This window comes from Solanum stenotomum, chromosome 1 (genome assembly GCF_019186545.1).
Source record: "Solanum stenotomum isolate F172 chromosome 1, ASM1918654v1, whole genome shotgun sequence".
Taxonomy (NCBI): Eukaryota; Viridiplantae; Streptophyta; class Magnoliopsida; order Solanales; family Solanaceae; genus Solanum; species Solanum stenotomum.
Window position 1 is genome coordinate 27885891 of NC_064282.1, and position 13297 is coordinate 27899187.

The window sequence follows — 13297 nt, forward strand, 5'->3', positions numbered from 1 at the left end:
GTGAACTTCAAACTGTACTCATGAACACTCAGTGAAACCTGCTTAAGGGTAAGGAATTCCCATACTTTGGCTTCTCTCAGTTCATAGGGAAAGAAACTCCCCAAGAAAGTACTCTCAAACACAACCCAACTCAAAACTAGTGCATCCTCAGCCCTACTCTTCTTCCACTGGTCAAACCAAGTCCTAGCAACACTCTTCAGTTGATAGGTAGCTAGTTCCACTCGCTCAACATCGGCAACGTGCATAACCTCAAACATTTTTTGGAGTTCTTCTACAAAGCTTTTTGGATCCTTAGTAGTGCTTGAACTAGTGAAGCTTGGAGGATTCATCCTCAAGAACTCACGGATCCTCAAAGTATCAGCCTCTTCCTGTTGAGCCCCTCTTTGTTGCCTAACTTGGTTGGTCATAGCTTGACTTAGCATTCGGATTGCTTCCTAAAATTCAACATTGGTGACCTCTCCTTGGGGTTGCACTTCTGGTGCATTAGGTACCCCTTACTCCTCAACATTCCTCCTAGAAGGACGACCTTGAATAGCTCTTCATGGAGGCATGATCTGAAAGACATGTGCAAGCACGAGTTAGAAGGAAACTTTATAGAGATTAACTCTATCGCACAACATGAATATGAAAAAAAGTGAGATAGTTCCTAAATGTTGCAGCCTCTTAATGAAAGATGTGGCGCATTTCACACCGATAACTAGGACTCTACAGATATGACTTCATAGACTCCCTAGGACTCTTGAACTCTGTGCTCTGATACAAAGTTTATCACACCCCGAGCCTACATCCTGGGCGGGACTAACACTCGAGAACCATTGATGGCCCCAAGAGAACTCTTGACCTGGCTAGACTCTTAGCGGAAGACTTTAAGCGTTAAGAGGAGAATTTAAATGCAAGATAACTCAACTATCTCAAACTAAACTCAGAATGTTTTAGAAATAAATATTTGACTTAGCCAAAGTGGCAACTCAAATCTGAACATAAGCCAATAACAAGATAATGACAAAATGAACTAACTAACTATCTATGAAGCCTCTAACAGAGATGGACGTCGGGACAAGACCCACGACATCCTAATGAACTAACTAATCAAAGCAATAAAAAGGGAATCCTCTGAAAAGCAAAGAAGCTCACCAACATACTTTAAGTGCTAAACTGGATCAACGAGGCGGTGGGTGATGATCCTGGTTACCTGTGTGTGCATAAGGCCAAATGGTGTCAGTACATTGAATGTACAAGCATGTGAGGGGAAAACTAAACACGACATAAGCTTGAAATGAATCTGAAAAGAACACTTACCTTAGCTTTACTCAACTCATGGATACTCAACTTAAATACAAAATAAAACAACAGTAGATGTGTAGTTTATATAAAGCATTTAAAATAGCAATAACAACTCAATTTACTCATATAATAAAGTAATATAATTATGTGGGAGTTTCTCTAACTGACAACCATCATTATGAGCTAATGTGATGATACAATGTCTCACCCACGCTGCCAGAACTGTCCTACAACTTGCCGGGATATAGAACGCCTCAACTAAATGGATCCACTAGTCTATGCTAAAAAGCATCAAGGTGTCATCTAAAAAGTATGACCCTTTCTACCCACGATGGCTACATGGTAGGGGTGTATAAAAACCGATTTAACCAATAAACCGAACCGAAAAAAACACTATTGGTTTATTGATATTGGGTTATTGGGCTAACAATTTTTAAACGGTTTTGCAAAATTTTTTATTGGGTTATTGGTTCGGTTTCCGGTTTTATAATTTTTGTTAATGGTTAAACCGATAACCCAATAAGACTATACTAAATTTACTAGTCTTATTGTTAATGGTTAAACGATTGTTACTTTCACACTTTTTCCTTTGAATGTGTCTAGTGTATAAACTTGCAAGAAAAATGATTGTTACTTTTATGATTATTACTTTCATGCCAAATGCTGGAAAAATCATATGGTTTATTTGAAAATTTTCTTATCGTGTATATAATATATATGAGTATTTTCTTATTGGTTAAATCGAAAACTGAACTGTTAAGTACCATAAACCGATTAACCAAAAACCGATAAGAAATATGTTATTGGTTTGGTTATCGGTTTGAAGTATTTACAAACCGAAAACCGATAAACTGAACCAATAACACCTAAAATCGAACCGAATCGACCGATGCGCACCCCTACTACATGGTTTATGGAGATTTGAATTATTATGAACTCGTCCCCATATCGGTGCTCAATACTACTCCCAAATTAAACTCAGCTCATATGTTTTAAAAACAAAACTCTTTCTATGATTTGAGTAATTACTCAAAGCTAGCTTAAAAGCTCTCTTGGAAATCGGTGTTTCCTTTCTTGTTTAAATGTGAAAATATTTTAACTCGTGGGAATACTTAGTTCCCGTATAATCTTTTGAAGAAAATGAACTTTACTCTTACTCTTTACTCAACTCAAAACTCAAGCCGGAAAACAAAGTTAAAACATTTGTAAAAGACTTTTGGAAAACTCTATGGACTTCTCTTGGCTTAACTCTTAACTTTCCTTGAATTGAATTATGGATTCAAGGTCCATGATATCATGTTTATGGATGATTTCATGGTGTTTAGACGTACCTTAGAGTGTAGAATCGATTAGAAAACTTAGGTACGTTGCAAGGGAACTCAAATGGAAAGAAGTGGGAAAAGGTAGAAGGCCTGGCAACCCTGGCGCTCTGATTGGCGCGGGGAGCCAGAGGCAAAACTTCTTAGTCTAGGTTGGGGCGAACTGGCTAGCGCAGTGCCCCAGAGCCCTAACTTCAGACTCTATCTTGGGGAACTCTGAGTGGTGCGGTGCCCTAGACCTATTCCTAGATTTTTGACGAATTTTCTTGCTTGTTTTTCAACTCTAAACCCTCTAGATTCGATTGGTTCTTTTCCCAAACACTTAGATTCGACTACATAACCAAAATATGCAAGAATCTACTCAAAACGACATCTAGTTTCATGAATTTAAATCAAGAACTTCTCAACAACTTCAACAATCAAGAACCCAATAGACACTTCAAGGAAATCCATCAAGAACTCAATTTCTATACTTTCTAGAACATAAATTCGCTGAATTGAATCATAATTGGCGAGTGGCTGAACTAACTCAATGCTATGTGATCTCACATACCTCGTAGGGATCAACCCTTGGCGAAATTCACAAGCTTAGCTTCAAGAACGTGACGAATCCTTGCTTCTTCTCCTCCTTTCTCCTCTTTGTTTTCTCTTCTCTCAAAACCCTAACTTAATTTTGCAAAGTGTAAACTGAACCAATTCAGTTTAGACCCCTACTTAATTACCAAAATCGAATTTAATTAATGGGGTAACGAAAAGACCATAATACCCTTCTAAAATCCGGTTTTGACTTTTCTTATCTAGACAACCCAACTTTAAATGGCCATATCTCCCTCATACGAACTCAAAATCAAGCAAATTTGGCAGTGTTGGAAAGATAATTCAAAGATCTTTTCTACGGTATCTTGTAGCACACCTAACTCATCCTGATATAGGAGTTATGGTTATTTTAAGTTGACCCAAAACTCAAGCTTAACATAACTTAAACAAATTTCCAGATTTTTTTTATTCTTTCCGAAAATGACTCTTTATAATTCCAAGTCTTTCTAGTTCTTCCAAATAGCAAAGTGTTACATTTGTGTTGAAGTTTAGGATTTAGAGTTAGTTCCTAGGATTGCAAGAGTTGTAATCTGAATTCATAACTTGAAGTTTAGGAATTAGAGTTAGTTTCTAGGATTGCAAGAGTTGTAATCCAAATCCATAACTTGAAATTTAGGAATTAGAGTTAGTTCCTTAAGTTACGGAGTTTGTAATCTTAGACTGTTGAGGCTCGATCAGTAATTTAGTGAAGCTGGAGTTAAATCTTGTATGAGTACAGGTTGTGATTTTTACACCTTTTGAGTCGGGTGTTTTTCACGTAACAACATTGTGTTCATTACTTATTATTGTTACTGTTTCATTAGAGCACGTTAGCAACTTGTTTCACTTATAGGTGAATCTAGAGTAAATTTCTAGGTAATGTAGAATAACACATCCTTAGTCTTTTACTAAGCACATGCATGTGTAGCACTTGATAACTTCTTCACGTTCTTGCACCAATTGCTCACAATCTTTCTATGTCAAGTGATCACCTAAGACACTAGTAATCGCTAAGAAAATAGTAGGGAACACGAGGATTGTAATAAAGAATTATAGTGTAGAGAACTTGATTGATTTTTGCTTCATGATTTTACAAATAGATGTTCCTTCATTCGTCTACTCATTTAGAAGCTAATGTACAATTAATAATTGTTACACGAGTCCCTGCATATTTACAAATAAATCCATTCTCTAAAATACTCTACAAACCTAGAATATTCCAAGGATCTTCCATGCAAATCTATGGCATTCTAGGTTCTACCATGGGAATTTCCCACATTTCTTTAGAATATTCCACAAGGACTAGGCTTCTTCCTATATAAGCCTTCCACTGGACAACTTTATGCTACGTGGCGCCTAAATGGCATGATAATGTGGCAGGTCATCACATTATTTTCCTAAAAAACAAAAAAATAAATAAATTTGACCAACCGAACATGAGAAAAAAAAAAATTCCTTCATACTAAACACACTCTTTATTAAATTCGTTTTCCTTTTTTCTTTCAATGTCATTAATTTTCCCTCTTATGATTTTTTTTTTCTAATTCTTCAAATTATTGTGTTCGGTCACTCACTCCTAATGACGTGTAATTTAGCAAAAATAAATGTCACATAAACTTAGTTAACGATCAAAACGATATAACACATACATTTTAATCAAATAGAAGTGTATGGATATATAAAATATCATAGAACATAGGAATTAAGGCAAAAAGTCAAAACAAATACAAAGGTCTACTATGCTTTCATATGGATGGAATAAATTAAACAAATTACTTATTAAATCAATCATAAACATCACTAATCAATACACAAAAAACAATTTTTTTTGTTTCCACCTGGTGTCAGGAGTCCACATTGAATCCCGACTAAATTCAGATCGCACACTGCAGGACTCATTTGGGGTGACGCTCCCAACAAAATTTTCTCCATACTCAGGACTCGAACCACAACATCTATCTCTCTATTTTTATACTCCTTGTGCAACTAAATAAAAAGAAACAAACAAAGCTCAACCAAATTCTCACACACACACAAGACTTGGTTTTAAGAATTAATTAATTAATTAACCACATTGCATTTTTTCCTAATTTCTCCATTAGATCCAATCAAAACTCCAATAGCTCCCATTCTCTTCATTGATTGGCTAAATTCAGTGAAGAATTTTCCAGCAATAAGCATCTCATCAACAATATTTTTAGCTCCTTTATTAGTCAAAAGTGCAGCATCTGATTGAAAAAGGCCCTTTTGTTGTTTTAAGACAGAGAAATAATTATTGTCAAAGGTTATAGAACTCCCAGGATCCATTTCAACTGTTGTTGTGTTGTCTTAAAGGCTTTGACATTTTGTTTTCAAGAAAGTTACATATGTTGAATTTAAGGAAGGGTCTGAATCTCCTTTTCCTGTGAAATTGTATAGCCTGTTGCTAAAGAGATTACAATGTCCAACTCCAATTGTATGTCCCCCTGCAAAATCGCAAGAATCTCATGTCATGTTTAACTACGACAAAAACAGCTTTTAGCAGCAATAAATAATACACCTTAACAAAGAGTGTTAAAATATTAATCAACATTAGTTAATTGTCATTGGATTATTATCATTATAGGCTTTTAGGACATTTACAAAGAGTGTTAATTGCCTCTAAAAATATATATATTTAGCGGCAATTAAGCTATTAACGTTAATTAATTGCTGGTAAAAATCATTTTTGTTGTAGTATACATTGATAGTGTAATGATTATTTTTATACTAATAGTATATATTACTAACGCGGTAAAACATGTCACGTACTATTTACTCCCTCAGTTGATTTAATTTACTTGTCTATTATTTTAAAAACAGGTGTTTATTTTTACTTGTCCAACTTGGAAAACCAAATAACGAATGAGAAGACGTGTACTAATAATTAAGGGTTATATAATAAAACTGTCATTTTATTTATTGTTTTTTAAGGAGTGTGTTAAGTCAAACATGGACGGAAGGAATATTAAAGATTACCAATTCAATGCTATCAAAATATATTTTACACCACCAACGATACAAAGAACTTAAACTCTATATTTAAATTTAGAGTTTAACTACAACAACATGTAATTGTACAAACTAAGCCTACTTTGGTTGATCAGATAGTATAGAATGATATAACAAGAAGTTAATTAAATACACTTAATGTGTAAAATTTTATACTATAAGAAAATTACATGTTTGAATTCATATTTAGTATTAATTACATAAACCAAATAATTAACATAAAGTAGGAGAAGTGGAGAAATTAGAGTACCTGATAAAACCACAAGATCATGAACAGTGAGGCTTTTGTTGGCAAAAGACTGTTTGAGGGAAGTGAAATTGAAAAATGGTGATGGGATTTCAGAGAGTGCTTCTGAAGACTTTGAAATCCTTCCATCTCTTCTTCCAGTTACCACTTCCCACATTGGTTTCTTAAACTGCATTTTTTGTTCATGTCATGAGCTCGTTTAGTACGAGGGATAACAGATAACTAATCTCGAAAATTACTATGGAATATTATAGCATGTTATAGTAGGTAGGTAATCTAGTTTATACTAATTACTATGGAATATTATACTTAAACATTTTTTTTGACGTTGTCAGTGTATAGAAATTAATTAAACTTATATCAAACTACTTACTTGGAAAGAAACGGAGTCTCTAGCCGCTAATGTCAAAATATCAGCACACGATACGACCCCTTGACAAGTGTTTTCTAGTGCAGTCTTTATTTCATCAATCACATCAAAACCTCCAAGGCTTAAATTTGGTATTGCAGCCTTCTCTGCACTGTTGTTTGCTGTAGAGTCTATCAATACTGAACCATCACAACCCTAAAAGAAAATTTGTGTATACGTTAATAATTATTCCATCGAGATGTATAAAATTATGTAACGACAATTGAAAAAAATTAAAATTATGTATGGAGAATACATATGTACCCTGACAAAGCAATCGTGAAAATGCATCCTCAACAACTTAGCAGGCAACGTAGAATTACTAGCAACACGTTTCCAAGTGATGTTTTGAACGATTTGTTCAGCTTGTGGACAACTCGACTTGTAAAATCCTTTTCTTAATTGACCATTGGTATGTCCTATTGCAACAAAAACTAATATAATGAACAACAAAAACTTCAATATTCCTCCTTCCATCTCCTTCACTCTTTCTTGCAATTTTTTTTCTCTACAATTACTCTTAATTAGGCAAATACCTTAATGTTCTCACTTATAATTAAGTAATTAGTGTTTAGCCCTTCTATATATAGAGAGAGATCTAGTGATTAACTTGACCGAGTACTAATCCAAACACATGAAAACAGCTAAACAACTTTTTAATATATTAATTATCAACTACAACTTGCTTCTTAGTTACTAGTTCAGATTTTAGATACATATTCACTATGGGTTTTATTGCCGCAAAAATATTTAGTGGTGATTGAATTAATGGCATTGCATTCAGAGTTGCTTAAGCCTTTAGCGGTAATTATATAGAGTAATATTAGCTATAAATATCCATGATTATTATTGCCACTAAATATAATATAGTGTCAATTATATTATTATCATAAAATTCTTTATTTGTTATAGTGATTGAGTGCTCGTTTCTTATTTTATTCACATGTTTCAAGTTCTATATATGCATTGTAACAAATCTTTACATAATCAGATAACTTAAAAAAGTAGCTATACTTAATTTTTTATGGACATAAACATTAATAGATAACCTATTAAAAATAGTAACTATATAATAGCCGATAGGTAGAGATGGATCCCGAATTTAAGTTTTTATAGTTAATGAACGTCTAAGGTTCTTAATTAGCATTATATTTATTGTATTTTTAAAATTATGGTTTCAGACTTACATTTATTGCAATTTTAGTAATTTTTTTCCCACAAATTTATATTTCGCCTTTAAAAGTATTGATTTCATATGAATCCGACGTTACAAATAAAAGTTGTATTTGTCTTTGTTGACAGGTTAAATTACAGTAATAACGTTAAAAAAAATTACACATATAACTAAATATCTTCTTAAGATAATATATATCTTCTACATTATAAGTGACATCATATTTAATTTTAAAATGCTATCCGCAATGTCCAATAATAACTTTAATCAATAAACATTTCTAGCTTCTCTTGGTTCACATTTTTTCGTTGATCCCTTTTGTTGAGTCCACGTCTGTGGATGGAGGCAAATTTATTTTTTGGTATAACACATAAATATACTTTTTAATGTAGCTTCAGCTAGTATTTATGTACTTCAATTTTGAGTACGTATAAGTAGACACTTAAATTAAACAAATAGACACATGCGTCATACGTGACGTTCTACATGACAATTTTGTGTCATATATGGCGTCCTACATTACAATTTTGTATCCTATGTGGTGTCTTACGTGTATTATGTCACGTAGAACGCGTATGTCTACTTGTTCAATTTTACATAAGTTTAAGTGTCTATTTCTACACACTCAAAATTGAAGAGCATAAATGTCAGGTGAAGCCAAGTTAAAGAATCCATATTTATATTATGTCTTATTTCTTTATATGGTTTTGATTTTTCAGACAGTTTTCAGCTCTTAACTATTTTTTGTGATTGAGTTCGATTCATAAATTATTATTGTTATGCTTTCCAAGATCACATTTACCCACAAGTATATATTTACCCAATGAAGAAATCTTGTAATTGCGACTTTAACCAAATTGAATTATTTTTGCTTTATGTAACGTAGAAGTTTTGGTTTCGGTTAGAATACTTTAGGCTAAGGGAGCAATCAAAGTATTAATTATAATAAAGGTTGTCGAGACAATAATTACATTGAAAATGAGATTGCCATTTTCTTGAAGAAATTAAAGACCTTAAATTCAGGGATCGTTTGGTGTGATGGATAAAAAAAATCGGGATAAGTTTTAAGTATCCCCTCAATTCTATGTTTGGTTACAAAGTACTCCCTCTGTCCCTAATTACTTATCCACTTTTGAATTGGCACACCTATTAAGAAAATAATTAATGACACAGTGAATTTACCATTTTACCACTATTAATTATTAAGTGGATGAAAAGTTTTACATTTTTCAAAATAATTAGTCATTTAATTGAGGGTATAATAGGTAAAAAGAATTTTGTCCTTTCTTGATTTGTCAAAATGGACAAGTAATTAGAGACAACTATAAAAGGAAAAATGGACAAGTAATTAAGGACGGGAGTATGAGATAACTTATGCTGGGATTAATAATTATGACTGGGATAAGTTATCCCTACTTGTGGAATACTAATCCCTGAATAAAAATGTAAAATAACAAAAGTACCCCCTTAAACACTCTTTTATAAACAAACAATTTATTCTTGGAGGATATTTTTTGTAAATAAACAACTAGTTTGTAGAAATAATGCCATGCATATTTGACAAACCAAACAACTAATAAAAAAACTATCTCAACATAACTAATCTCGTCATATAACTTATCCCAACATAATTAATCCCAATATAACTTGTTAATGAGACTTTCCTAAGTAAAACACAATGATCAAAGAAGCATTAATGAAATCTCGTAATTAAGTAGTGTTAATTACAAGATCAATTTGTTATGGTTTTGCAGGACATTTGTGATTTAAATTTGATAAAGGAAAAATCCTTTTCGTCAGAAAACTTGGTCAGAATGGTATATTACCTATGTTATTTTATCTTTTTCAATATTTTTACCCTTTTAACTTTAATACATTTTAATTAAACAATGAAAAAAAAGATTAGTTTATTTTAAAATCAAAAAGATATTGTAGATTTTTTAAATTTCTGGCCATTTAGCAGTACCCTTTGATCAAATCAGCCTTGATAGATTTTGACGTTATATTCATTGAACTTCTAAAATTAAGGGTTCAACATTAATATCTATTAAAGTTTTAATATATTTTTTCACAATGTATTTAAATTTTATTTGAAAATTATTAAACTCACTTGAATCATGCCTTAAAGAATTGCATCAGTCATTTTGCATGGATAAGTATCCAATTAATTATGTTTGGTAGAGTAGGTTTAACGATCTTTATGTAACAAATTAAATTTCTAGCAATGATTATGTAATAATATAGATATTTGCATTTTATATGAAGAGATTTGTTAGATCCACCAAGTTAGCTACGATAGTTACGGCTATTCTATTCTACATATTATTTTCTTAAAAAATATCTTTAATTTCACCAATTATGGTTCCATAATCTAATTAGACTCTTAATTAAGTTAAACTTTTCACAAGTTAATACACTCACGCACTAAACAATGCACTCCTCAATTTTGAAATATTAATTAATTAATTAATTAACTTGTATATTACACGAGTAATAGTGGATGTAATAATTATAGAAGTAGATAAAAATGTAATTGCAATTTTCATTCAGTGGCGGAGCTAGAATTTTTAATAGGGGGCTTCAAAATCTGTACAACAAAACACATGAACTAACCGATGGAGGTTCGACATCTACTATATATATACATAAAAGTAATTTTAATCATTATAAATAGTACTTTTCTGTCGAAGGGTGTTCAGATGAACCCCTAACAGAAAGTTGGCACCGCCCTTGCTCCCATTGATCCATTTTAAGTGATGTTTTAGAATTTAGCTCAAAATAAATTACTATTATACAATAATTGTCAATTAAGAAATTGAAGGTTCAAGTTGACAATTCTTTCGGACTATACTCTCTTAACATTAAAAGGAAGTATTCACAATATTTAATAGGAAAATTCAGTCCACCCTTAATTACTAAATAAGAGTAACTTAATAAACTATATCTTGTATTTATTATTTGTTTAATGAGCGTAAAAACGCCTAAAAGCATCGATTAATCTCGAACCGTTAACAAATAATTTGACATACTTGGTCGAGGAGACTCAAGCATACAAGCTTAAGATTTATTTTTAAACAATTTTTTTCCCACATTGGATTCATGGAATATTTTCAACACGTTAACTTGCCGATTAGTGCATGAAGATTGGCAATCATTGATTAAAGAGAAATAATTAAACTATGGATTTTATGACATAAACGTCAAAGTCAACTAATTATTTTTATGAGTAGTATACTCCTTAATTAATGTGACTTCAAAAGCATAATCAAATTTGTTAGCTGCCATTACGACTTTTGTTGTTAACAAAGATTCTGTTATCACATGGACTAATAACACCCCCATAATTTATGGAGAATTTATGCCCCAAAATTTGAAAAATTATGAAAATTACAAATAATATATACTCTAATAATCTAACTTACATTATATTGCAAAATAGCTCAAAATTTATATTACAAGTCTTTAGCCCAAAATTCAGTACATCATTTCCGAAAAAAAGAAATGTTTTTAGGGTTGTTTAGATAATCAATATTTTATGTTTTCAGACACATAGACACTATTAGGGGTGTACATGATCGGGTTGGTTCAAGTTTTTTAAATATCAAATCAAACCATTTGGCCATTTTTTTAATTTATAAACTAAACCAAACTAATAAAACTCGAGTTCTTTCGGGTTTTTCAACCTCGGATTTTTTCAAATTGGTTCAGGTTTTTCAAATATCAAACCAAACCATTTGTATCGAATTTTTTAATTTATAAATCAAACCAAACTAATAAACCTCAGATTTTTTCAAATTTTCGGATTTTTTCGGTAAAATATTCATACAAACATATAATTAACTTGTGCTCCAAATATTTCTTTAACCAACCAAAATACAACTATCTAATGTGTTTCTTAAGAAAATAAGACAAAATATGAGATAAGTCATGACACTAAAATATTCAACAAAAAATAATAATAATGAAATCATAAAAAATAAATATTGCAAATTAATAAGTCATAATGAAAATGATCATAATCTATAAAAGTACTAAATCATGTTAAAATAAGTCTAATAAGTATTAATTACATGATTAAATATTTAAAAAAATTAAAATTAGGTTATGCATTTTAAAATGTCTAAACTAATGTAAAACTAAAGAACAAATATTCAATATTATTGTCATTCTTAGTGTTGAATTAACTTTTTTTGTTAGCATTAGTATTGATTTGACTATGAATTGAGTTTTATTAGAGTTACTAATATCTATGGACTATAATTATTATTGGACCATTCAAAATTCCAAGTCTCAAAAAACTTGAAAATATATGTTAAAAGATAAAAATTATGAAAAAGTATAAGTAATATTTAGAAATTATATCAAAATAAATATTTTTATGTATAAAATAAATTTTAAAAATTATATATATAATATCGGGTGGCCTAGTGCCAAATTTTAGTGGCGATACTAACTAAAGAGTAAAGTGCTAAATAGCTAGTTATAAATTGTTCATTAATTTAATTTTGATAATAAACAATAAGAGCTCAGAGAGAGTGATCAAGGATATTTCTTTAAATAAGATACGAATGAATGGTATAATTTTAATCTCTTTATAAATGTCATATCATTTCTATATATGGACTGAACAAAAGCAACGAAATATCCAAAAATTAGGAGAAAATATAAACACAAATTTCAACCACAAGCAGATAAAATATGTTTAAAGAAGAAATAATATAGTACTGATAAATATAAAAATATGTAATAAAATGTGATGCGACGGATGTGTTGCTCTTTTCTTAATTAAAAATCTCAGATTTAAACTCTTGGTATGAAAAAAAAAAAACTTGATAGGGAACTCTCTCCCATATGTCCTTACATGACACAAATTCAGATTAGTCGGGCTCCAATACTGATACTGAATCGGATGATGAAAAACAAATGTAGTAGCTCATGGATAACCTACTTCAAAGCAAGTTTGCCAGAATAGCCTATTTCTTTCCACTTCATCGTCTTCCATATTTATAGCCCTACTACTTGATACATCATCTTCTTCTTCTTCTTCTTCTTTCTCTTCCACAATATCTTTACAAATCTCTTTTGTTATGCTACATTTGTGTCCATCATCTTCTTCATCATAATTATCTTCTTCAAAGCCACTAATCACTTCTTGTGAATTTCCAAGATCATCCTTGGTTTCATAATTGCTTGATTCTGCATCATCCTCAACTTCATAATGTTCACAATTTTCTTGACATTTTTCTTGGTGAATATTC

At 31.1% G+C, this 13297-nt stretch overlaps 1 pseudogene; it reads right to left on the minus strand.

The window, feature by feature from the left end:
- Positions 1-5162: 5162 nt before the first annotated feature.
- Positions 5163-7353, minus strand: LOC125847045 (peroxidase 39-like; annotated as a pseudogene).
- Positions 7354-13297: the final 5944 nt, after the last annotated feature.